Below are 26,748 nucleotides of genomic sequence, written 5' to 3'. Positions count from 1 at the left end.
TTGGGCAGATAAAGGTTTGATAACCATAGTGCATCGGGCAAAGATCAGTTACCACAAATTTGACTGTACAGTGCACAATACTCTTGCATGTAATCCAGTTAGCTGTGACCTTTTGGTCACAATATGGCAGCATTTTCACAAGACCTAATTACCGTACATGAAGTCCTCTGGTTGTAATTATGTGTTTCTATTTTTGTTGTTTACTTCGCTGGTGCGTACTGTCCACAGAGTTCAAACCACGTTCTTTGTGTTCTGTCATCCGCTACAGGCCCGCAGTAAAATCCTAGTCTAACTTTGTCATCCCAGTTGAAACGTGATTATAGTGAAGCCTATCATTGCTTTCTTGTGGCACAACCTGCTTTTTTGACATGGGATCAGAAAGGCAACAGAAAGTCATTAAAACTTAAATTTTAAGACTTTTAAGTCAGAGTTAATTATTTATCACTTATCAATAAGATCTAAACTGAGGATATCGTTTGAGACATTTGTGATTGAGGATTTTAGACTATACATATATTAAAAAATATATATATATTCACATTCTATATATATATATATATATATATATATATATATATATATATGTATATATATATATATATATATATATATATATATATATATGTAGGTGTGGGAAAAAATCACAAGACTACTTCATCTCTACAGATCTGTTTCATGAGGGGTTCCCTCAATCATCAGGAGATTTTAATGGAAGCATTCACATACAATGGTTTATATAGGGCACAGAGTGGGTGGGTACAAGCAGGCGTAGGGTGTGCTGATTGGCTCATGTGTTACCTATGAGGTGTTTCCGCCTGTGGCGGCATGTTGAAATGATTTCACTGCGCTTGTTGAGGGATGATAGCTCTGGATGATATATAATAAACAGTTTCTCTTTTAAGCATAAGTTGCATCTTTTATTACCACTGTTGTAAGGTGTGCTGGATGCAAGAATTTGCCATGTTATTGAATATTCAACATTATTGTCTTTGAGGTTCCAAATGTGTTTGCTGAGTTCGGTAGAATTCTGCAAAGTCTGGTTTCTAAAGGAGGCGTTGTGATTATTCCATCTTGTTTTGAACGCTCCTTCGGTTAATCCTACGTACGTGTCGGATGTGTTAATGTCCTTGCGTGTTACCTTTGCTTGGTAAACGACTGATGTCTGTAAGCACCTTCCGTTGAGAGGGCAATGAGGTTTCTTGCGACAGTTACATTCATTATTGGTTTCAGAGTCGTTTAGTCTGGGGGTAGGCAGTCCTTTTGCAATTGCTTTGTTGTGGTTTGAAATGATTTGTTGCATGTTATTCATACAGCTGTAGCTCAATTTAATGTTGTTCTTGTTGAATATTTTTCTTAGGGTGTCGCCTTTGGGGAAGTGTTTGTCGATCAGAGTGAGGAACTTGCGGCCGATGTTGGTTGAGACGTCTTTGCTGAATGGCGGATTGTACCAGATGATGTTGTTTCGTTTTCTGCTCTTTTTTGGTTGGTTTCCTGGGGTGGGTTCATAGGTGAGGGTGAAGTTGTATCCGCTTTCATCAAGTGCTTTCTGGTACGGGGGGGTTGCTTGGTCGAATTCAGCTTTGCTGGATGACAGCATCGATAGCCTTTTATTAATTCCGGTAGGTATTCTTTTCGTGGTGGTGGGTGGGTGGTTGCTGTCGTGGTGCACGTATTGGAGTGTTGTGTTGGGTTTCGTGAATGGTTGGTAGCTGTTATTTCTCAGGTTGAAAGTGACGTCGAGGAAGTTGACGGTTTGCTTGTTGGCTTCAATCGTGATCCGTAGGCCGTTTTCTTTGAAGATTTGGCATATGCGCTTCTTGGTGTTCTCGCTGCTCCTTGGCGAGGCGCGGCACACTGCCAGTCCATCATCACGGTAAATACCAAGGTTCAGGTTGAGGCTAGCAAGCTGGGAGAGGAGGAAACTCCCAACGAGTTCGCACGTTTCTGCTCCGTCAAAACTCCCCATAGTAACGTCAAATGTTGAATTGTTCTTTTTTTGCCATGGTGTACTGTTGTGGATGAGTATGGAGTTCTTTGCGTGGATGATGATGTTTCTTTCGTTGCCTGTGATTGAGTCGTAGTCCGAGGCAAAAGGACTGCCTACCCCCAGACTAAACGACTCTGAAACCAATAATGAATATAACTGTTGCAAGAAACCTGATTGCCCTCTCAACGGAAGGTGCTTACAGACATCAGTCGTTTACCAAGCAAAGGTAATACGCAAGGACATTAACACATCCGACACGTACGTAGGATTAACCGAAGGAGCGTTCAAAACAAGATGGAATAATCACAACGCCTCCTTTAGAAACCAGATTTTGCAGAATTCTACCGAACTCAGCAAACACATTTGGAACCTCAAAGACCATAATGTTGAATATTCAATAACATGGCAAATTCTTGCATCCAGCACACCTTACAACAGTGGTAATAAAAGATGCAACTTATGCTTAAAAGAGAAACTGTTTATTATATATCATCCAGATCTATCATCCCTCAACAAGCGCAGTGAAATCATTTCAACAGGCCGCCACAGGCGGAAACACCTCCTAGGTAACACATGAGCCAATCACCACACCCTACGCCTGCTTGTACCCACCCACTCTGTGCTCTATATAAACCATTGTATGTGAATGCTTCCATTAAAATCTCCTGATGATTGAGGGAACCCCTCATGAAACAGATCTGTAGAGATGAAGTAGTCTTGTGATTTTTTCCCACACCTACATATTGCGCTCTACCACGGTATCGAGCACTTTTCTCCGGATAATCCAATCAAGACATATATATATATATATATATATATATATGTATACAGTATATTTATAGATAAACCTTGATTGATTGATTGAATTATAACCTTGTCGTCAAACTCTTTTCGCACTTTTTAAATTCACAAAAAACATTAAGAAGCATCAGTACAAATGAAAATGTGTGTTGTTTTATTGGTAGCATGGTTTCCATTTCCCTTTCTTTTTCATGTTTGTAATTAATGGCAAAGTTGACCTACCGTATTTTTCGGACTATAAGTCGCAGTTTTTTTACTCAGGGGTGACTTATGCGTGAAATTATTAACACATTACCGTAAAATATCAAATAATATTATTTAGCTCATTCACGTAAGAGACTAGACGTATAAGATTTCATGGGATTTATCGATTAGGAGTGACAGATTGTTTGGTAAACGTATATAAAGTACACTTATTCAGCATGCTGTTCACTGTTCTTTATATTATATTAAATTGCCTTTCAAATGTCAAAACTTGGTTTTGGATTTTATCAAATAAATTCCCCCAAAAAATGCGACTTCTGTATGTTTTTTTCCTTCTTTATTATGCATTTTCGGCAGGTGCGACTTATACTCCGGAGCGACTTATACTCCAAAAAAATACGGTAATTTGAACATTGTCATGATACCACTTAACAGTTAGGACTTTAATATCACCTCCTTTCCTGGTGCTCTTGTTTTGTCTGTATTTAAAATTTTCTGTTCCTTGTCCTGCCAGCACACCCGTTCCTAATTGTTTATAAGGTATAATTAGTTCCACCTTGTTTCCTCCTTCTGTGGTTGTTCATTGTGTAATCAATGCCATAGTGTGCGGTTGCTTTCTGAGTTTCTGCTAGACCTGAGTTACATTTCTTCTGCCTAGCTCCTAATTTAACGACCTTCAGCCTGTACTACTGTTTCACAACCAGGAGGAAAACCTTCTTGACTCTGAAGTTTAAGTATCTGATGGTATGTACTCAGGAGGACCCCTCCAAAGATCTTAGCAAAAAGTTCTGGTACGAACAACAACCTTCAGGAACTACATGCGGATTGCACTGACCAACCCCAAGGCTTCGCGACTGAGAATCGCTTTTTAGCTGCTTCCGCTACCTCTTCTCCAGAGATGAGAGAACCCAACTGTGATCACCAGACTTTTCATGAGGAGGCTTGCCAGTGGGGTTTAGATTTCAATATTTCCTCCTTTAAAATCCAAGGTTGAGATCAGCAGCACCCCAAACGGTCATCGTTAGTGACAATCAGCCGAGCACCAAAGTTCAAGTGTTTAGATCATTGGAGGCAAAGAAAAGCCCATTTTTCTTCTTCATCATAGGATGCTTTTTGAGGGATTATTGACTGGCTGGTTGGATGGATGGATGTTATAAAGCAAGTTCGGCTAATTTGACTGATACCAGTGTCAGTGTTGATCACACGATATCGTGCTAATGTCTAGTAAGCAATTAGCCAGAAAGTGTAGTTGAAGGTCAGATAAAACGACCACACCGGAAAATCAATGCACCTCTTAAGACAGCAATAAGTGTTCCCTTACGATGGTAAAGATTATCAGAACTGCAGGAATTCAGCAGGTGCCTGTATATATATATATCTATATATATATATATATCTATATATATATATATAGATATATATATATATATAGAGAGAGAGAAATAAATAAAAAATTAAAAAAATATATATATGCACCCATACATGTATATGTACATATATGTATATATATATAAAACACACACACACATATATATATATATATATAAAATGTATATATATATATGTATATATATATATATATATATATTTATATAAAACCCAGTTTCTATACAAGTTGGGAAATTGTGTTGGATGTAAATTTAAACGGATTACAATGATTTGAAATCCTTTTCAACCCATATTCAATTGAATACGCTACAAAGACAAGATTTTTGATGTTCAAACTCATAAACTTTTTTTTTTGCAAATAATAATTAACTTAGAATTTCATGCCTGCAACACATGCCAAAGTAGTTGGGAAAGGGCATGTTCACCACTGTGTTACATCACCTTTTCTTTTAACAACGCTCAATAAACGTTTGGGAACTGAGGAAACTAATTGTTGAAGCTTTGAAAGTGGAATTCTTTCCCATTCTTGATTTATGTAGAGCTTCAGTCGTTCAACAGCCCGAGGTCTCTGCTGTTGTATTTTACACTTCATAATGCACCAAACATTTTTGATGAGGGACAGGTCTGGACTGCAGACGGGCCAGGAAAGTACCCGCAATTTTTTTTTACGAAGCCACTCTGTTGTAACACGTGCTGAATGTGGCCTGGCATTGTCTTGCTGAAATAAGCAGGGGCGTCCATGAAAAAGACGGCGCTTAGATGGCAGCATATGTTGTTCTAAAACCTGTATGTACCTTTCAGCATTAATGATGCCTTCACAGATGTGTAAGTTACCCATGCCTTGGGCACTAATGCACCCCCATACCATCACAGATGCTGGCTTTTGAACTTTGTGTCAATAACAGTCTGGATGGTTCGCTTCCCCTTTGGTCCGGATGACACAATGTCGAATATTTCCAAAAACAATTTGAAATGTGGACTCATCAGACCACAGAACACTTTTCCTCTTTGCATCAGTCCATCTTAGATGATCTCGGGCCCAGACAAGCCGGTGGCGTTTCTGGATGTTGTTGATAAATGGCTTTCACTTTGCATAGTAGAGCTTTAACTTGCACTTACAGATGTAGCGAGGAAATGTATTTAGTGGCAGTGGTTTTCTGAAGTGTTCCTGAGCCCATGTGGTGATATATTCTTTAGAGATTGATGTCGGTTTTCTATACAGTGCCGTCTAAAGGAATCGAAGGTCATGGTCATTCAATGTTGGTTTCCGGCCATGCTGCTTACGTGGAGTGATTTCTCAAGATTCTTTGAACCTTTTGATGATATTATGAACCGTTGATGTTGAAATCCCTAAATTGCACTTTGAAAAACGTTGCTCTTAAACTGTTTGACTATTTGCTCACGCAGTTGTGGACAAAGGGGTGTACCTCGCCCCATGCTTTCTTGTGAAGGATTGAGCATTTTTTGGGAAGCTGTTTTTATACCCAATCATGGCACCCACCTGTTCCCAATCAGCCTGCACGCCTGTGGGATGTTCCAAATAAATGTTTAATGAGCATTCCTCAACTTTATCCAGAACCTTATCTTTTTGAGCCGGAACACAAAGAGGATGAGTAATATGTTTTAGAAGCTGAGTACTCACGGATTCAACTTTATTGAAACACTATAGCATCAGCAGCATTGCCACAATAAAACAAACACACAATTTCCACTCTCCCTGGGATGCTGAATAAGGCCACACTCACATAATCCCGTTTACAAACCCCGTTTCCATATGAGTTGGGAAATGGTGTTTGATGTAAATATAAACGGAATACAATGATTTGCAAATCCTTTTCAACCCATATTCAGTTGAATATGCTGCAAAGACAACATATTTGATGTACAAACTGATAAAAAATTTTTTTTTTTGCAATTAATCATTAACTTTAGAATTTGATGCCAGCAACACGTGACAAATAAGTTGGGAAAAGTGGCAATACATAGTAATAAAGTTGAGGAATGCTCATCAAAAACATTTTTGGAACATCCCACAGGTGTGCAAGCTAATTGGGAACAGGTGGGTGCCATGATTGGGTATAAAAACAGCTTCTAGGAAATATTAAGTAATTCACAAACAGGGATGGGGTGAGCGTCACCACTTTGTAAGCAAATTGTCGAAAGGTTTTAGAACAACATTTCTCAACGAGCTTTGCAAGGAATTTAGGGATTTTACAAAAAGTTCAGAAAATCTGGAGAAATCACTGCACGTAAGCGATGATATTACAGACCTTTGATTCCTGAGGTGGTGCTGCATCAAAAACCGACATCAGTGTGTAAAGGATATCACCACATGGGCTCAGGAACACTTCATAAAACCACTGTCAGTAACTACAGTTGGTCGCTACATCTGTAAGTGCAAGTTAAAACTCTACTATGCAAGCCCAAACGCATTTATCAACAATATCCTGAAACGCTGCCGGCTTCGCTGGGCCTGAGTTCATCTAAGATGGACTGATGCAGAGTGGAAAAGTGTTCTGTGGTCTGATGAGTCCACATTTCAAATTATATTTAGAAACTGTGGACGTGGTGTCCTCCGGAACAAAGAGGAAAAGAAACCATCCGGATTGTTATAGGCACAAAGTTCAATAGCCAGCATCTGTGATGGTATGGGGGTGTATTAGTGCCCAAGGCATGGTTAACTTACACATCTGTGAAGGCACCATTAATGCTGAAAGGTCCATACAGGTTTTGGAGCAACATATGTTGTCATCCAAGCAACGTTACCATGGACGCCCCTGTTTATTTCAGCAAGACAATGCCAAGCCACGTGTTTCAACAGCGTGGCTTTGTAGTAAAAAAAGTGCGGGGACTTTCCTCGCCCGCCTGCAGTCCAGACCTGTCTCCCATCGAAAATGTGTGGCGCATTATGAAGCGTAAAATACGACAGCGTAGACCCCGGACTGTTGAACGACTGAAGCTGTACATAAAACAAGAATGGGAAAGAATTCCGCTTTCAAAGCTTCAACAATTAGTTTCCTCAGTTCCCAAACGTTTATTGAGTGTTGTTAAAAGAAAATGTGATGTAACACAGTGGTGAACATGCCTTTTCCCAACTACTTTGGCACATGTTGCAGCCATGAAATTCTAAGTTAATTATTATTTGCAAAAAGATTAAGTTTATGAGTTTGAACATCGAATATCTTGTCTTTGTAGTGCATTCAATTGAATATGGGTTAAAAATGATTTGCAAATCATTGTATTCCGTTTCTATTTACATCTAACACAATTTCCCAACTCATATGGAAACAGGGTTTGTATTTTTGACAAATAAAACCTACTGTATGTGTATATGTGAAGTGTGTCACTGCCTATTTCGTTTTCAATATGCTGCTACACTGAAGAAATGTGCTCCAATTGCAGTTTCTGGTACTGTATGTGCATCAGGCACATATGGGGTGGTATTTGCTTGGCACAATATAATAATGCAATACATGTCATTTATTTCTACTTTGTGTATTGACATGGTAGTAGGCTACATGATGTATGCGTAACATGGCTTTTGTGTAACGTGGGTTGACTCATAGACTGGCACTTTGCACTGAAAGATGGTAATGTGCGCACATGGAAGAGAAAGCAGTGCGTCAGCTTGGATGCAACATGGAGTTTACTGAACGAAATATGGCTGGTTATTTTACTGCTGGCCTTGCAATATAAAATATAGTATATATTATCATATATATTTATTTTGATTGTGGGTCCGTGCGGTCAAAGTATACATTTTGTGAGGATAAAGCCAACAATCTGTCCCGACTCCCGACGAAAATATTGCTGCGTAACATTACACATACATTTAGCTAATTGACATTAGCTAAATAACAAAAGCTGCCCTTGATCTTACCAAGCAAAACGCTTGTAAAACTCCACTGTGTACGATGGGAAGACAAAGCGAAGAGGAAGCAGGACCTGACGCAAGCTACATGCATCATTTCTTTGAACTGTTTTGTGACCGAGTGCAACAGCTTTTTACGACCCCATCTTCCTTAGAAAACAGCTGTTGCTATGTAATCCGGGAAAGTCCAAATAAAAAAGGAAGCGTGCAACCATTTCGTCAGAGCGTGGTGGAAGACTGTACAAAAGTACAGCCCAGATGTTTCTCCTTATGAGCCACATTGAATCCTGTCTCTGTTTAATTCCTTGCTTCTTGTCTGTTTAATGGATGTCATCGGTGTTTGAACCTGACATTTACTTTGTAAACCATCTTGCAGGAAGCATAAAGAAGAGAAACCTACAGCGTAGGACTCGTCGATTGCCATTTGAAGTTCGTTGAAGTAGGATTGGGATTCGGCTGCGATATGGCAACCTCAGTCATGGAGAGTGGGGTTTTGACTGTGATTGCAGTACCAGTTCTGGCCACGTTACTACATACATAAGGGCACCTTTAACCATACAAAGTAAAACAAAAGATCCACTCTACTGGTACTTTAATTTTGTGACTAGTTCCTCGTGCTTTGCCTGCCTTATTCCCTGTGTGAACACATTACATGCCATTGCTAATACGTATTTGCTAATTACTTTCGTATGCAGAGTTTTGTGTTGTGGTTGTGTCTTTATGTTCAACTTTTTCTCCATGTGGCTTCGTATCCGCTTGTGTTGTACTTTCATAGCTGTCATGGTTAATTAACTTTGTGATTATTGTTTGCGTCAACATTATTACGTGCCTTTTTTGTTAACTTATCAAATTATTATGTGTCAGTCTCTGGCAATTTGGCTATGCAGAATCATAACATTATGTTTTTAGGGCATTAAATTGACCACAACTGAAGTGTTCAGATTGTCTTAAAAAATGTTTTGCCTCTCATTTGAGCAGGCTTTGCACCGTCTTCTAGGACGATCTGAGCAGTCCAGTTGGGATTGAGTCAGTGCCTTGAGAATACCAAAACCTGAATGAATGAGAATATTCACAGACATGTTTCTGAGCACTATGTTGTGTGTATTACTTTTTTCTTTCACTGGTCCATGCACCAAACTATGGTCCTGTTTACATTATTGTGCCGTCACTGACTAATAAAGAAATACCACAGATCGCCCAGGATTGTTGAGATGAATTTAGTTTGTTTGGATTTAGTGAAAAAGCAACTGAACCAGAGTTTTAGGTCTACAAACTAGGGTTGTACGGTATACCGTATAGTACAGCGATACTGATTAATCATTTTCGATACTATACAGTGTCTGAAACGTACCGGTCCCAGATCCCCGCGCCCACGTCGAAGTCACGTCGTGTCATTGCTGGTTTTACGAGCAGAGGAGCATGTTGGGCAGCGCACAATCACAGAGTACTTACAAGCAGACACAGTGTGTAGACAGAAAAGGGAGAATGGACACCCATCCATCTATTCATTTTTCTAGTGAAATCGGTGGTGAAAATGGTGAAGTTGAGGAATACATAGGTAACTTACACATCTGTGAAGACACCATTAATGCTGAAAGGTCCATACAGGTTTTGGAGCAACACATGTTGTCATCCAAGCAACGTTAACGTGGACGCCCCTGCTTATTTCAGCAAGACAATGCCAAGCTGCGGGGCCCCGGTGTTGCTGACCAGCCTGTCAGACACACAGTCCTGCAGTCGAACGTACTGTGGTCTGTCAGTCAGGTGATCTACAACCCAGGACACCAAGGGAGCCTCCACCTACATCTTCTCCAACTTCACACCCAGTAGCCCAGGCCGTATAGTATAGAAAACACTGGAGAAGTCAAAAAACATGACCCTCACACTGCTCGCAGGCTTGTCCAGGTGGGTGTGGGCTCGGTTCAGCAGGTAGATGACTGCGTCCTCCACTCCCAGTCGTGGCTGGTAGGCGAATTGGAGTGGGTCCAGGTGGGGCTTGACTGTAGGGCGCAGTTGTTCCAGGACCAACCTCTCCATGGTCTTCATGATATGGGAGGTTAGAGCCACCGGCCTGTAGTCCCTTGACGTGCTGGGTTGCGTGCACTTGGGGATGGGGACCACGCATGAGGTTTTCCACTGTGTGGGGACTTACTTCAGCCAAAGGCTCATGTTGAAGATGTGCTGGAACACACCACACAGCTGTGGGGTGCAGGCTTTGAGCACCCTGGGGCTCACACTATCAGGACCCGCGGCCTTGCCTGTGTGTAACTTATTTAGCTGTGCATTCACCTGTTCTGCAGACAGACACACTGGGGGGGTCTCAGGTCGTTGGGGGCGGGGGGAGTCATCATTCTGAGGGTGAGATGTTAAGTGGGGGAGGTAGTCATTGGTGTTGGGGGACTGTGAGGCGGGGCGGGGGGCATCGATTGGTTTGGTGAAGTTGTCAGGGGCCCGACTGGCATGTCTCGTTGTTGTTTTCTTACTGTACCGAAAATGAACCGAACCGTGACCTCTAAACCGAGGTACGTACCGAACCGAAATGTTTTTGTACCGTTACACCCCTACACAAAAGAGATTAAAACATTATGCATATTTCTTCTTTTTTTACACTTTTTAAAGCACCGAAAAAGGCATTTGAATGCTCTGCAGAAACAAACTTAAACAGGCATGCATAAACTGATCAGCCTGCAATTTACAGTAGCTCTCCAGAGATAATGTGATATCCTGCTACACAAACACTCATTGTGCTTGCTCTCAGACTACAAAGTGCTGGTCGCTACTCTTTTGAGCACTCATATCAAGGCCTGCGGTGAGTATTATGGTCACTTGTGCTGCAGCCAATCGAATTAGACCAGCGCCAGAAGCACAACAATAAAGAAGAGGAAAAAGAGGACAGTCCATCTTCCCCAATTACAATACTAGCACCTTCTCCCCCTGAGGAACAGTGAGGTTATAGCATTAGGTTTCTTGTGTGCCATGTCTTTATTAATGACTGGCTCAGTTTAAATTGATCAATCACCTTTTTTACAGTCATGTTAATTTTTTTCTATTACCTCAGTTTGGGTTTCTGTCACATTTTTAGTACCATTTGCTTCATTCAGGTACTTTTGGGACTAAAATAATTGTTTGTTACTATCCTACATTTTATAACTTTTAGCACAGTGGGTCTTAACCTTGTTGGAGGTACCGAACCCCACTAGTTTCATATGCGCATTCACTGAACCCTTCTTTAAAATGTTTTTTTTTTTTTTTCAAATTCAAGACAAATGTTTTTTTTACTGGTGCACAAAATGAATTGTGCATGAACATCACCGTGTTCATAGAACAAAACCAACACAGTGCATGACCTCACAACAAATTACACGAATCGGTGTGACTTCAACTGTTTCTGTATCCATAATACGCCGATAGGGAGAAGTTTTTATTTACATGATGAGTCGGATGTGACATGACCTCCGCCAAACCCCTGAGGCCGACTCACCGAACCCCTATGGTTCGATCGAACCCAGGTTAAGAACCACTGAGCTAGGATGTCGGTGGTATTGGTTTTGTATTGTATTGTATGTTTTGGGGGATTAGCGAGGATGAGTATCATGTCCCCTTCACTTTTTCAAAAAGCAGTTCTCGTCCTCTGCACTTTTAACGTCCAAATATAATATTACAATATTTAATGGAGAAAAGGCGAAAAACGGACGCTCGGGCTGAAGTCTCTCTCATTAAAGGGGAAAATTATCACCAGACCTATGTAAGCGTCAATATATACCTTGATGTTGCAGAAAAAAGACCGTGTATTTTTTTAACCGATTTCTGAACTCTAAATGGGTGAATTTTGGCGAATTAAACGCCTTTCTGTTTATCGCTCTGTGGCGATGGCGTCAGAACGTGACGTCACATAGTTAATACAGCCGCCATTTACATTTTCAACACATTGGAAACACCGGGTCTCAGCTCTGTTATTTTCCGTTTTTTCGACTATTTTTTGGAACCTTGGAGACATCATGCCTTGTTGGTGTGTTGTCGGAGGGTGTAACAACACTAACAGGGAGGGATTCAAGTTGCACCACTGGCCCGAAGATGCGAAAGTGGCAAGAAATCTGCCGCCAGACACCCATTGAATGTGCTGGAGTGTCTGCACATTTTACCGGCGATGACAGACATGGCACCGAGATGTATGGATAACCTGCAGATGCATTTGCAGCGATAAAGTCAACAAAATCATAAAGGTGAGTTTTGTTGATGTTGTTGACTTATGTGCTAATCAGACATATTTGATTGCGGCGTGACTGCCAGCTAATCGATGCTAACATGCTGTTTACCGGAGGTGCTAAAGCAGACATGGCACAGAGATGTATGGATAACCTGCAGATGCATTTGCAACGATAAAGTCAACGAAATCAAAAAGGTGAGTTTTGTTGATGTTGACTGCCAGCTAATCGATGCTAACATGCTACGCTAATCGATGCTAACATGCTATTTACCGGCGGTGCTAAAGCAGACATGGAACAGAGATGCATTTGCAACTATATTACGTTTCCTTCCACCCACATTTAATGCAAAAAAAACACTTACCAATCGAAGGATTTAAGTTGCTCCAGTGTCACAAGATGCGAAAGTCCTGATCGTTTGGTCCGCACATTTTACCGGCGATGCTAACGCAGCTATTCGGCCATGCTATGGCTATGAATAGCTTCAATAGCTATTCGCTCAATAGCTTCAGTTTCTTCTTCAATACTTTCATACTCCAACTTTCCGTTTCAATACATGCGTAATCTGTTGAATCGCTTAAGCCGCTGAAATCTGAGTCTGAATCCGAGCTAATGTCTCTGTATCTTCGCCATTGTTTGTTTGTATTGGCAGCACTGTATGACGTCACAGGAAAATGAACAGTGTCTTCGCAGAGAGCGAAAAAAAGGCACTTTAAAGCTTTTTTTAGAGATATTCCGGGACCGGTAACATTTTGAAAAAAACTTCAAAAAAATACAACAAGCCACTGGGAACTGATTTTTATTGTTTTTAACCCTTTTGAAATTGTGATAATGTTCCCCTTTAACTGAAGACCGCCCGCAAGTTCATTGATTGTCTTTCTGGGGTTGCCTTTTTGCCAACGTGACAATGATTGACAGCACGCAGCAGCTGACAGTCCGCGGTAAGATGCGAGATAAGCGCAAGTTGGCCTCAACAAGGCAATATAAATCACAAATGAGCGAGTGAGACGAATAAAACAATCCGAACAAGAGTGCAATTTCGTCACCGGGTATTGCACCTTAATGGTTAGGTTCAGGTCTCAAGTTTACCCCTGTGAGCAATTTCTGCATTGGAATGCTCAAGAAAAGACAAAAGAGAATGTCTAAAAGGAAGAACACAAATTGGCTGGATCTTGTTTGTCCTACTGGCAGGGCAGGAATTTCATAGCAGCCATGGCTCTCATTGCCCCTCTGTATGGCCATATGCCATTCAAAAAAATGATATGCGCCACAGCTACATTGCAGCCCGACTGCCGCATTTCTTCTACGATTTTTGTGTCAGTACGGCGTTTTGACCGGTGATGGGTTAAATTGTTGCGGAGAGAATGAGCACTTTCAGTGGAAGCCTCAGACTCCCAAAATCCAATACAGAACGACACAAGAAGTCCCTTATACCGACAGCCATCAGACTGAATAATGCATATGTTCTTTCATGACTGCACTTAAATGTAAAATATATGTAGAAAATATTTATATTAACCCCGACTTCCGCCCGAATGCAGCTGAGATGGGCTCCAGCGACCCCCCCCCGCGATCCTGAACGGGGCAAGCGGTAGTAAATGGATGGATGGATGAATATTTACATTATTCATATATTATATATACTGTATATAATACATGATATATATTATGGGCTTCACGGTGGAAGAGGGGTTAGTGCGTCTGCCTCACAATATGAAGGTCCTGCAGTCCTGGGTTCAATCCCAGGCTCGGGATCTTTCTGTGTGGGGTTTGCATGTTCTTCCCGTGACTGCATGGGTTCCCTCCAGGTACTCCGGCTTCCTCCCACCTCCAAAGACATGCACCTGGGGATAGGTTGATTGGCAACACTAAATTGGCCCTAGTGTGTGAATGTGAGTGTGAATGTTGTCTGTCTATCTGTGTTGGCCCTGCGATGAGGTGGAGACTTGTCCAGGGTGTACACCCCTTCCGCCCGATTGAAGCTGAGATAGGCGCCAGCGCCCCCAAGAGGGAATAAGCGGTAGAAAATGGATGGATGGATATATATTATATTGTTTATTATTAATATTGTCTATTGTGAGCGAACTGTGGTGCTGAATTTCCCCCAGGGATCAATAAAGTACTTTCTATTCTATTCTATTTTGCCTCCTTTGTATCAAAGGCAGCACAGTGCTATACCACACAAAGCATCACCGGGCTAAACAGGACTTAAATCCAATGCACGTAGCATCCTGTAACCCAGATGCACAAATGTCTTACTCCTCAAAGCCCAGTGCACTGAATGAAGATGTCAGATCAGCTAAGGGAAGACATTTTGATATATTTATGAAAGCATAAGAATACAATAAACTCTCAACTAGGGTTGTACGGTATACCGGTATTAGTATAGTACTGCGATACTAATGAATCATATTCAGTACTATACCGCCTCGAAAAAGTACCAGTCCCCCATCGTCGTCACGTCGTGACATTGCTGGTTTACGAACAGAGGTGCATGTTCGGTAGCGAACAATCACAGAGTACTTAGAAGCAGACAGTGTGTCGACAGAAAAGGGAGAATGGACGCATTTTGGCTTAAAAACAATAAAGGTGAAGCTATAGCACTGAAGCACCCTCAGGAAGAGATGCTTTAAGACATGGTTAGCTAGCTAGGGGCTGAAGTCCATCAACAGTCTGCAGTGTTTTAGCTACTTCTAAATCACTAATACTCGCCTCCATGGCGACAAATAAAGTAAGTTTCTTACAAGTATCATCCCTGCATGACGAGGAATAGCTAAACATGCTTCACTACACACCGTAGCTCACCGGTGTCAAAATGTAAACAAACGCCAATTGGTGGATCTACACCTGACATCCACTGTAATGATACAAAGGACAGGGGCGTATGTAGTCGATACTACTATGATTACATCGATATTTTTCTTAGCATCACAAAATTGTATTATTTAAAAAAAAATGGATATTATGTTTATAAACTCAGGAAATACGTCCCTGGACACATGAGGACTTTGAATATGACCAATGTAGGATCCTGTAACGACTTGGTATCAGATTGATACCCAAAATTGTGGTATCATCCAAAACTAATGTAAAGCATCCAAACAGAGAAGTATAAGTGATTATTACATTTTAACAGAAGTGCAGATAAGACATGTTAAAAGAGAAAGTAAGCAGACATTAACAGTAAATGAATAAGTAGATTAATAATTCATTTTCTACCACTTGTCCTTAATAATTTTGACAAAATAATAGAATGAAAAATGACACAGTATGCTACTTCATATGTCAGCAGCTTAACTAGGAGCCTTTGTTTGCTTACCTACTATTAAAGGACAAGTTGTCTTGTATTTTCACTATTTTATTTCCGGACAAACTTGCAATAAGACACATACAAACCCCGTTTCCATATGAGTTGGGAAATTGTGTTAGATGTAAATATGAACAGAATACAATGATTTGCAAATCCTTTTCAACCCATATTCAATTGAACACACTACAAAGACAAGATATTTGATGTTCAAACTGATAAACATTATTTTTTTTTGCAAATAATATTTTACTTAGAATTTCATGGCTGTAACACGTGCCAAAGTAGTTGGGAAAGGAGACGTTCACCACTGTGTCACATCACCTTTTCTTTTAACAACACTCAATAAAGTTTTGGAAACTAAGGAAAATAATTGTTGAAGCTTTCTAAAGTGGAAATCTTTCCCATTCTTGTTTTATGTAGAGATTCAGTCGTTCAACAGTCCGGCGTGTTTTACGCTTCATAATGACGTGTTCCTGAGCCCATGTGGTGATATCTTTCACACACTGATGTCGGTTTTTGATGCAGTACAGCCTGAGGGATCAAAGGTCTGTAATATCATCGCTTACGTGCAGTGATTTTTCCAGATTCTCTGAACTTTTTGAGGATTTTACGGACCGTAGATGGTAAAATCCCTAAATTCCTTGCAATAGCTCGTTGAGAAATGTTGTTCTAAAACTGTTCGTCAATTTTGCTTACAAAGTGGTGACCCTCACCCCATCCTTGTTTGTGAATTACTTAGCATTTCATGGAAGCTGCTTTTATACCCAATCATGGCACCCACCTGTTCCCAATTAGCCTGCACACGTGTGGGATGTTCCATATAAGAGTTTGATGAGCATTCCTCAACTTTATCAGTATTTATTTCCACCTTTCCCAACTTCTTTGTCACGTGTAGCTGGCATCAAATTTTGAAGTTAATGATTATTTGCAAAAAAAAAAATGTTTATCAGTTTGAACATCAAATATGTTGTCTTTGTAGCATATTCAATTGAATATGGGTTGAAAATCATTGTATTCCGTTTATATTTACATCTAACACAAGTTCCCAATTCATATGGAAACAGGGTTTGTATGTTTAATGTACCATAAGATTTTTTGTTAAAATAAAGCCAATAATGCAATTTTTTGTGGTCCCCTTTATTTAAAAATGTATCGAAAAGTACTGGCACCAAAATATTGGTATCGGGACAACACTACTCTCAACAAATGTTATATAACACACTGTTCATATTAAGCAACGCTGATGTGTGCTGGCTTTCCAGTTTTCTTCTACCCAATTTAACGTGAATTAAATCTTACATGTCCTATGCATGTTACAAATGTAATCATCCTTAACCTTTATGACCGTCAACTTAAAATCATTGTTTAATTTATGGCCTTCTGTCCTGACATTTGGCCTTTGTGTCGTCAAAAGGTTAACAGCACCAAAGGCCAGGTGGTCTTGCCCCTAAAATGAAAAAAATTCTAGGCCTGCCTCCTGGTATGATCAGACATCATGTCCAATGTCAGACCATGTGATTGATACTTAAGCCAAATCGGGGATTTCTTATCAAAAATCATACAATAGTAAGCTGCATTCCGTTACGCTGCTTGTTCGAAAGGAATCTTAACCTTGTAACTGTTTTAGATGGGCTGGTTAATGACTGATGTTACCATTCTTTGGAAATAAAATTAGCCAAAGTCCCGCTGCCCGAAATGCTGAATACCCAGACAAGCATAAAATCATTGGTATGGATTTATAAAACAGGATGGCCAAATCAAGGATACTTATGTAAGTCCACACAACATAGTTCACATTCAATGCCAAAAGAGAAACTTATAGAATCAACAAGGAGACGGTCCCTATAATACTGCATTCATAATACTGCCCGCTAATTTATCTTTCTCCATTTTCACTTGCATTTTGGTGAGTGGAAAAATGACTACTTACAGACCTCATGTAACCAACACAACCTTGGGGAAATGCTGTCATAAACAGGATTACAGTAGGAGCTTATTCCTGTTCGTTAAGATAAAATATGCAATAATGTATCATACAAAGCAAATTATCGGACAAAAAGGAAACCTTTCTCATGCTAAAACTTACATAGTGGTAAAAGTGTCTAGGGCACAAAAAGTTTGAAGTATTGACCACCCAGTAAACAGACAGAACCGACTACAGTACAGTATGCAGCCTGAATACATACCCAAGTAAAATACATTTTCACTGCAAGTAAAAAGTATAAATGCATAGATTTGGGTATTCTGGAAAGTAGGAATGGGAAGATTATTTGGTAGTGTGTACCGATCCGTTGTGGTGAAGAAGGAGCTGAGCCGGAAGGCAAAGCTCTCAATTTACCGGTCGATCTACGTTCCCATCCTCACCTATGGTCATGAGCTTTGGGTCATGACCGAAAGGATAAGATCACGGGTACAAGCGGCCGAAATGAGTTTCCTCCGCCGTGTGGCGGGGCTCTCCCTTAGAGATAGGGTGAGAAGCTCTGCCATCCGGGAGGAGCTCAACGTAAATCCGCTGCTCTTCCACATCGAGAGGAGCCAGATGAGGTGGTTCGGGCATCTGGTCAGGATGCCACCCGAACGCCTCCCTAGGGAGGTGTTTAGGGCACGTCCAACCGGTAGGAGGCCACTGGGAAGACCCAGGACACGTTGGGAAGACTATGTCCCCCGGCTGGCCTGGGAACGCCTCGGGATCCCCCGGGAAGAGCTAGACGAAGTGGCTGGGGAGAGGGAAGTCTGGGTTTCCCTGCTTAGGTTGCTGCCCCCGCGACCCGACCTCGGATAAGCGGAAGATGATGGATGGATGGATGGATGGATACGAATGTATCGACAGAGCAGTTTTAAGTCTCTGTGGTTTAGGGTGGAGATATCAGGTGCATTGAATCGATTAAGTTGGATTTTGGTGTTTTATAACAAAAAATAAAACAAACAATTACCAAAAGTTGCGTTTTGTAACTTTTTCTGTTGATATGTATGTACTTAACAACAACAACACAAACAAGGGCCGCACTGTTAAGATGACACATATTTACCTCCACACTTCAAATTTAAGGTTTGGTGGCAACAAGGAACTGATGAACTAAAAGTTGTAAGATTTGAACAACTGCCGTGTTCAAAATATAAAATTGTGTTGGCCCAACACCGATATTTTCGTACCGGTACCAACATTATTCAGATACTTTTCGGCACTTTGGTACTTTTCTGAATAAAGGGGACCACAAAATATTGCATTTTTGGCTTTGTTTTAACCAAAAAATCTTACGGTTAATTAAACATATGTTGCTTATTGCAAGTTTGTCCTTAGATAAAATAGTGAACATACAATACAACTTGTCTTTTAGCAGTACGTAAACAAACAAAGGCTCCTAATTTAGCTGCTGAAGTATGCAGTAACATATTGTGTCATTTATCATTCTAATATTTGTCAAAATTATTAGAGTGGTAGAAAATGTATTATTTATCTACTTGTTCATTTACTCTTGATTTCTGGTTATTTTCTCTTCTTCAATGTTATATCAACACTTCTGTTAAAATGTAATAATCATTCATTCTTCTGTTGGATGCTTTACATTAGTTTTGGATGATACCACACATTTGGGTACGACGCCGATACCAAGTTGTTACAGGATCATACATTGGTCATATTCAAAGTCCTCATGTACCCAGGGAAATATTTCCTGAGTATATAAACATAATATAAATTTAAAAAAAATTGAAAGATGTTGCGATGCCAAAAAAATATTGACGTAATCATAGTAATATCGACTAGATACGCACCTGTACTTGGTATCATTACAGTGGATGTCAGTTGTAGATCCACCAATGGCGTATGTATACATTTTACATACATTTTGATACATTTCTGAGCACCGTGTGTAATGTTCTTGTCAGGCTTTCCCCTGACAGTTTGTCTATGTTTTAGTTTTTTCCTCTACATTTGTCTGTTTCCTCTGTGTTTAGTATCTCCTGTCTTTAGTTCCTGTCTAGTGCTCTTATTTTGTCAGCTTCCTGTCTTGTTCCCTGAGTGCTGCGTTCCTCCTCAGCTGCGGCTGATTGGCACCTGGCCACACCAGTTGCCAATCAGCCCGCTCCTATTTGTACCTGCTTTGTCTTGTGTCAGTTGCTGGATCATTGTATTGTATTGTCATTCGGACTTGTCGTTGCCATATGTTGCTCTTGTCGTGTCGATGTGATTCTTTTCAGCTATTACCTGTCCTGGTCGTCGTAGCGGTAATCTGTTCTTGTTAGCCATTAGTTATTTCCAGTTTTTCTGTTTGCTGTCCACTAGCTTCCATGTTAAAGTTCCTTTTTGTTTTCTAGCTTCCAGTGCTAGCTCCTTTAGTGCTTTTTGTTTGTTCTTGTTTAGTTTTAATTAAATCATGTTTTCCCATTCAATGCCTGCCTCCTTCTCTGCATCTTGGAGTTCAACAACAAATACCTGTGACAGTTCTATATTTTCAATGGAACATACACAATGTTGGTGTTGTTTACTTGAGTCGTATTGCAGTCTAGACTTATATTTTGTGTTTGACTGCCATCATAGTGCAGTCTACACCTATCTCTTATGTTTGACTGCCATCTACTGGACACACTTATCATTTCACCATGTACCAAATAAAATAGCTTTGAGGTCAGTTAGCAAAACCATAATTGTTCCGTACATTAGGCGCACCGGGTTATAAGGCGCACTGTCGAGTTTTGAGAAAAAAATGGATTTTAAGTGTGCCTTATAGTGCGGAAAATACGGAACGGTTTCCTGTAAATCATATGTGTGGAATACAAACTGTGTTCAAATTCCTCCATGAATCAATGCAGAACAGTGTTTTCAAAGCTACGTACATGAAAACAGAGATCATAAAAGGATATGTTATAATCAATGTGTCTCACTCATTCACACAGGACTATGCAGCACATGTATCCGTGCAGCTTACAGACCAGTGCACGTGACCTAGGTCTTGATGTGCCTGCAGCTATGTTTAATGCACATAGTCTGGAAGCAGCACAGGCTCCCTGCTTGCACCCAGGGGATCTATCCTAGTTCTTCTGGGGAAGGCTAAACAAGCTCTATTCTTTTTTCTCAACCGTGCCTACAAATAAAAAAAAAAAAAACAATTCCAAATTTCTGAGTCACGCTCTTTATATAGACTTTAAAGGCCTACTGAAACCCACTACTGCCGACCACGCAGTTTTATAATTTATAGATCAATGATGAAATATTAATACGGCCGGTTTAGATTACTAAATTGCAATTTAAAATTTTCCGCTGAGTTTCTTGTTGAAAACGTCGCGGAATGATGATGCGTGCGCGTGACGTCACGGACTGTCAGGAAATATTAGCGCAGCACCATTTGCGGCTAAAAGTCGTCTCTTTTCATCGCGCAAATAAACAGTATTCTGGACATCTGTGTTGCTGAATCTTTTGCAATTTGTTCAATTAATAATGGAGAAGTCAAAGTAGAAAGATGGAGTTGGGAAGCTTCAGCCTTTAGCCACACAAACACACGGTGATTCCTTGTTTAAAATTCCCGGAGGTGAAGCTTTACTATGGATCAGAGCGGTCAAGCGAACATGGTTCCCGACCACTTGTCAACCGGCAGATTTCGGTGAGAAAATTGTGGTAAAAAGTCGCTTATTACCGGATATCAGCCGAACTTGCGCCGTCCATGCAGCTGCCGTCGACTTCCCTCAAAGACTGGCGTTAAGACACCCGTGGACAAACCCCTCCAACTATCAGGTACTATTTAATCCCACCAAAACACTAGCAACACAATAGAAAGATAAGGGATTTCCCAGAATTATTCTAGTAAATGTGTCTAAAAACATTTGAATCCGTCCCAATGCGATCGCCTTTTTTTTTTTTTTACTTTTTTTATTTATTTATTTATTTTTTCTAGTCCTTCGCTATCAATATCATCATACACAAATCTTTCATCCTCGCTCAAATTAATGGGAACATTTTCGTTTTCTCGGTCCGAATAGCTGTTGCTGCTGGAGGCTCCCATTAAAAACAATGTGAGGACGTGAGGAGCCCTCACCCTTGTGACGTCATCGTCTGCGACTTCCGGTAAAGGCAAGTTGCGAACTTTATCGTCGATGTTCTCTACTAGATTCTTTCAGCAAAAATATGGCAATATCGCAAAATGATCAAGCATGACACATAGAATGGACCTGCTATCCCCGTTTAAATAAGAAAATCACAATTCAATAGGCCTTTAAAATCGTGTTTATTAAGTCATCATTTAGTATGTAATCGTTGTAGTTCAGATCTAATGAATTTTGAGAACGAGTTAACTGTAACACATCTGGAATATTGAACCAGAAAATTTAGATGGTTTATAAGTGTGCATGCAATTATAATGTGAACTCTTGCAATACTACAGACAGGCCAGCTGTAGATGACAAGTGCTGCACTAACTTTAACAATGACATCATTCAGCAGGCAATGCTTGCAGGCACGGCCAAGAAGGTGTTAAAATAATCAACGCCTTGCATTTAAAGTGACAATTTCCGTGGCAGATGTGCCTGTTGAAGTTCTGAGCAAATTCGAGAGGTAGGAAGTAACAAGTTAGAAAGAGGTAATAATTAGGTGTATTTGCACTTTTTAAAGTCATTTAAAACAAATTGAACAGTGCTTGTACTTTCAATCGAAGGGGCTGTTTGCAACTTGCTTATTAAAGTTATGTTTTTCAAGCAAAAAAATAAAAGAGGAACACCACCGACCAGCTTATGTCACCATGAGTGATTTAACAAAAAGATTGTTATTGTCTTTGTTTTTCACAACTACCAATTATACTGAATAAGAGATGCTCATCGACCTGAGGAAAAAGTCTGGCATGCAGAAACACAAAAGCGTGCCTGGTCAAGGTTTCTTTAATGGTACCGGGAGGTAAAATAGTTGTGCAGACATTTGTAAGAAACAAGGAGAAACAATTTGCAGTCATATTGTTGCTACGATAGGCCAGGGATGCCCATTACTTCGATCGCGAGCTACAACGGCGAAAGGTGTGTCAGTCGATCGCCATCCAAGCATTAAAAAAATACACCTAAAAAGTAGCATTCATCAATCTTCACTAAGACGTTACTTTCGTCACTTGATTGACATTCAAGGCACCAGAGGATCTAGTGAGATGACGCTGGCTGCTGCAAGATCATTATAAAGAATAAATGACCGACATGCGGGCGAGAAACACTTTTGAGTTCAACAGACTCACGTGCCGTACCTGCCGTCAATACTCTAAAGACCGACTGCACAGTTCCTGTCTTCACAATTAAAGCCCTGCTTTATCCTGCCTTGGCTAACAAAATAAGAGTCTCAGAAAGCTAGCGGGCACAAGCCAGCAAGCCACGGAGTTTGGCGACAATGTATTTTTTTGTAAAGTGTATAAAAAGGAGTATGGAAGCTGGACAAATAAAATGCCACTTTCATGTGGTATTGGACAGAAATTATGACTTTTTTTCTCCTCCATTTGAAAATGTTGACATTTTCAGCACTACTGTCTGATTCTAATGAATGTACAGTGGGGCAAAAAAGTATTTAGTCAGCCACCAATTGGGCAAGTTCTCCCACTTAAAATTATGACAGAGGTCTGTAATTTTCATCATAGGTACACTTCAACTGTGAGAGACAGAATGTGGAAAAAAATCCAGGAATTCACATTGTAGGAATTTAAAACATTTTTTTTGTAAACTATAGTGGAAAATAAGTATTTGGTCAACCATTCACAGCTCTCACTGAACCACTGAAGGAGGTTTTAGCTCAAAATAATACTAATAATAATTATAATGGATTAAATTTATATCGCACTTTTCTATTGTTATATACTCAAAGCGCTCACAGAGAAGTGGGAACCCATCATTCATTCACACCTGGTAGTGGTAAGCTACATCTGTAGCCACAGCTGCCCTGGGGTAGACTGACGGAAGCGTGGCTGCCAGTTTGCGCCTACGGCCCCTCCGACCACCACCAATCATTCATTCATCATTCATTCACCGGTGTGAGCGGCACCGGGGGCAAAGGGTGAAGTGTCCTGCCCAAGGACACAACGGCAGCAATTTTGATGTCCATAGGTGGGAAGCGAACCTGCAATCCTCAGGTTTCTGGCACGGCCGCTCTACCCACTACGCCATGCCGCCCCAAACTCACGATTTCTCCGCCCCTCTCTTCACTCGGGTGAGGAGAGGGGCGGAGCTTTCTACCGATCACCACCTGGTAGTGAGTTGGCTGCGATGGTGGGGGAGGATGCCGGACAGACCTGGCAGGCCCAAACGCATTGTGAGGGTCTGCTGGGAACGTCTGGCAGAGTCTCCAGTCAGAGAAAGTTTCAATTCCCCCCTCCGGAAGAACTTTGAACATGTCACGAGGGAGGTGCTGGACATTGAGTCCGAGCGGACCATGTTCCGCACCTCTATTGTCGAGGCGGCTGATTGGAGCTGTGGCCGCAAGGTAGTTGGTGCCTGTCTTGGCGGTAATCCTAGAACTCGTTGGTGGACACCAGCGGTGAGCAATGCTGTCAAGCTGAAGATGGAGTCCTATCGGGTTCTTTTGGCTCATAGGACTCCGGAGGCAGTGGACAGGTACCGACAAGCCAAGGGGTGTGCAGCATCAGTGGTCGCGGAGGCAAAAACTCGGACATGGGAGGAGTTCGGAGAAGCCATGGAAAATGACTTCCGGACGGCTTCGAAGCCATTCTGGACCACCATCCGCCGCCTCAGGAAGGCGACGCAGTGCACTATCAACACCGTGTATGGTGCGGATGGTGTTCTGCTGACTTCGACTGCGGATGTTGTGGATTGGTGGAAGGAATACTTCGAAGACTTCCTCAATCCCACCAACACATCTTCCGATGAGGAAGCAGTGCCTGGGGAATCTGTGGTGGGCTCTCCTATTTCTGGGGCTGAGGTTGCTGAGGTAGTTAAAAAGCTCCTCGGCGGCAAGGTCCCGGGGGTGGATGAGATCCGCCCGGAGTTCCTTAAGGCTCTGGATGCTGTGGGGCTGTCTTGGTTGACAAGACTGCAGCATCGCGTGGACATCGGGGGAGGTATCTCTGGATTGGCAGACCGGGGTGGTGGTCCCTCTCTTTAAGAAGGGGGACCGGAAGGTGTGTTCCAACTATCAGCCTTCCCGGTAAGGTTTATTCAGGTGTACTGGAGAGGAGGCTACGCCAGACAGTCGAACCTCAGATTCAGGAGGAACAGTGTGGTTTTTGTCCTGGTCGTTGAACTGTGGACCAGCTCTATACTCTCGGCAGGGTTCTTGAGGGTGCATGGGAGTTTGCCCAACCAGTCTACATGTGCTTTGTGGTCTTGGAGAAGGCATTTGACCGTGTCCCTTGGGAAATCCTGTGGGGAGTGCTCAGAGAGTATGGGGTACCGGCCTGTCTGATTGTGGCGGTTCGCTCCCTGTACGATCAGTGTCAGAGCTTGGTCAGCATTGCCGGCAGTAAGTCGGACACATTTCCAGTGAGGGTTTGACTCCGCCAAGGCTGCCCTTTGTCACCGATTCTGTTCATAACTTTTATGGGCAGAATTTCTAGGCGCAGTCAAGGCGTTGAGGGGTTCCTGTTTGGTGGCCGCGGGATTAGGTCCCAGCTTTTTGCAGTATGATGTGGTCCTGATGGGTTCATCTGGCCGGGATCTTCAGTTCTCACTGGATCGGTTCGCAGCCGAGTGTGAAGCGACCGGAATGAGAATCAGCACCTCCAAGTCCGAGTCCATGGTTCTTGCCCGGAAAAGGGTGGAATGCCATCTCCGAGTTGGGGAGGAGATTATGTCTCAAGTGGAGGAGTTCAAGTACCTAGGAGTCTTGTTCACGAGTGAGAGAAAAGTGGATGGTGAGATCGACAGTCGGATCGGTGCGGCCTCTTCAGTAATGCAGACATTGTATCGATCCGTTGTGGTGAAGAAGGAGCTGAGCCGGAAGGCAAAGCTCTCAATTTACCGGTCGATCTACGTTCCCACCCTCACCTATGGTCATGAGCTTTGGGTCATGACCGAAAGGACAAGATCACGGGTACAAGCGGCCGAAATGAGTTTCCTCCGCCGACTGGCGGGGCTCTCCCTTAGAGATAGGGTGAGAAGCTCTGCCGTCCGGGAGGAGTTCCAAGTAAAGCCGTTGCTCATCCACATCGAGAGAAGCCAGATGAGGTGGTTCGGGCACCCGAACGCCTCCCTAGGGAGGTGTTTAGGGCACGTCCAACCGGTAGGAGGCCACGGGGAAGACCCAGGACACGTTGGGAAGACTATGTCTCCCGGTTTGCCTGGGAACGCCTCGGGATCCCCCGGGAGGAGCTGGACGAAGTGGCTGGGGAGAGGAAAGTCTGGGCTTCCCTGCTTTGGCTGCTGCCCCCGCGACCCGACCTCGGATAAGCGGAAGAAGATGGATGGATGGATGGAGTCTATGACTAGTAAATTGACCGAGTGCTAGTAAAATTAGGGCTTAGATCAGGGTTGTCAAACTCATTTTAGATCGGGGGCCACATGGAGAAAAATATACTCACAAGTGGGCCAGACTGGTAAAATCACAGCAGAATAACTTAAAAATAAAGACAACTTCAGATTGTTTTCTTTGTTTAAAAATAGAATAAGCACATCCTGAAATTCTACAAATCATAATAATGTTGTTGTTTTTGTTGCGGTTAGTAGCATTCAATCTTAATTTGTAATTATTTATATTTTCTGAATAAATTATGTGATCATGTCTATAAGGCTGCGAATCTTTGGGTGTCCCATGATTCAATTCAATATCGATTCTTGGGTTCACGATTCGATTCAAAATCGATTTTTTTTCCAATTCAACACGATTCTCGATTCAAAACGATTTTTTCCCGATTTAAAAGGATTCTGTATTCATTCAATACATAGGATTTCGGCAGGATCTACCCCAGACTGCTGACATGCAAGCAAAGTAGTAGATTTTTGTAAAAAGCTTTTATAATTGTAAAGGACAATGTTTTATCAACTGATTGCAATAATTTTAATTTGTTTT

The 26,748-nt window shown here is 41.6% G+C and overlaps 1 protein-coding gene across 1 annotated transcript in view; it reads right to left on the bottom strand.

Moving 5' to 3' along the window:
* syt9b (synaptotagmin IXb) overlaps nt 1–26,748 on the bottom strand; it is a 108,406-nt gene that overhangs the window by 15,156 nt on the left and 66,502 nt on the right. The window lies entirely within an intron of this gene.

Source organism: Nerophis ophidion, linkage group LG12 (assembly GCF_033978795.1).
Source record: "Nerophis ophidion isolate RoL-2023_Sa linkage group LG12, RoL_Noph_v1.0, whole genome shotgun sequence".
Classification (NCBI taxonomy): domain Eukaryota; kingdom Metazoa; phylum Chordata; class Actinopteri; order Syngnathiformes; family Syngnathidae; genus Nerophis; species Nerophis ophidion.
This window is presented reverse-complemented; position numbering and strand designations above follow the sequence as displayed.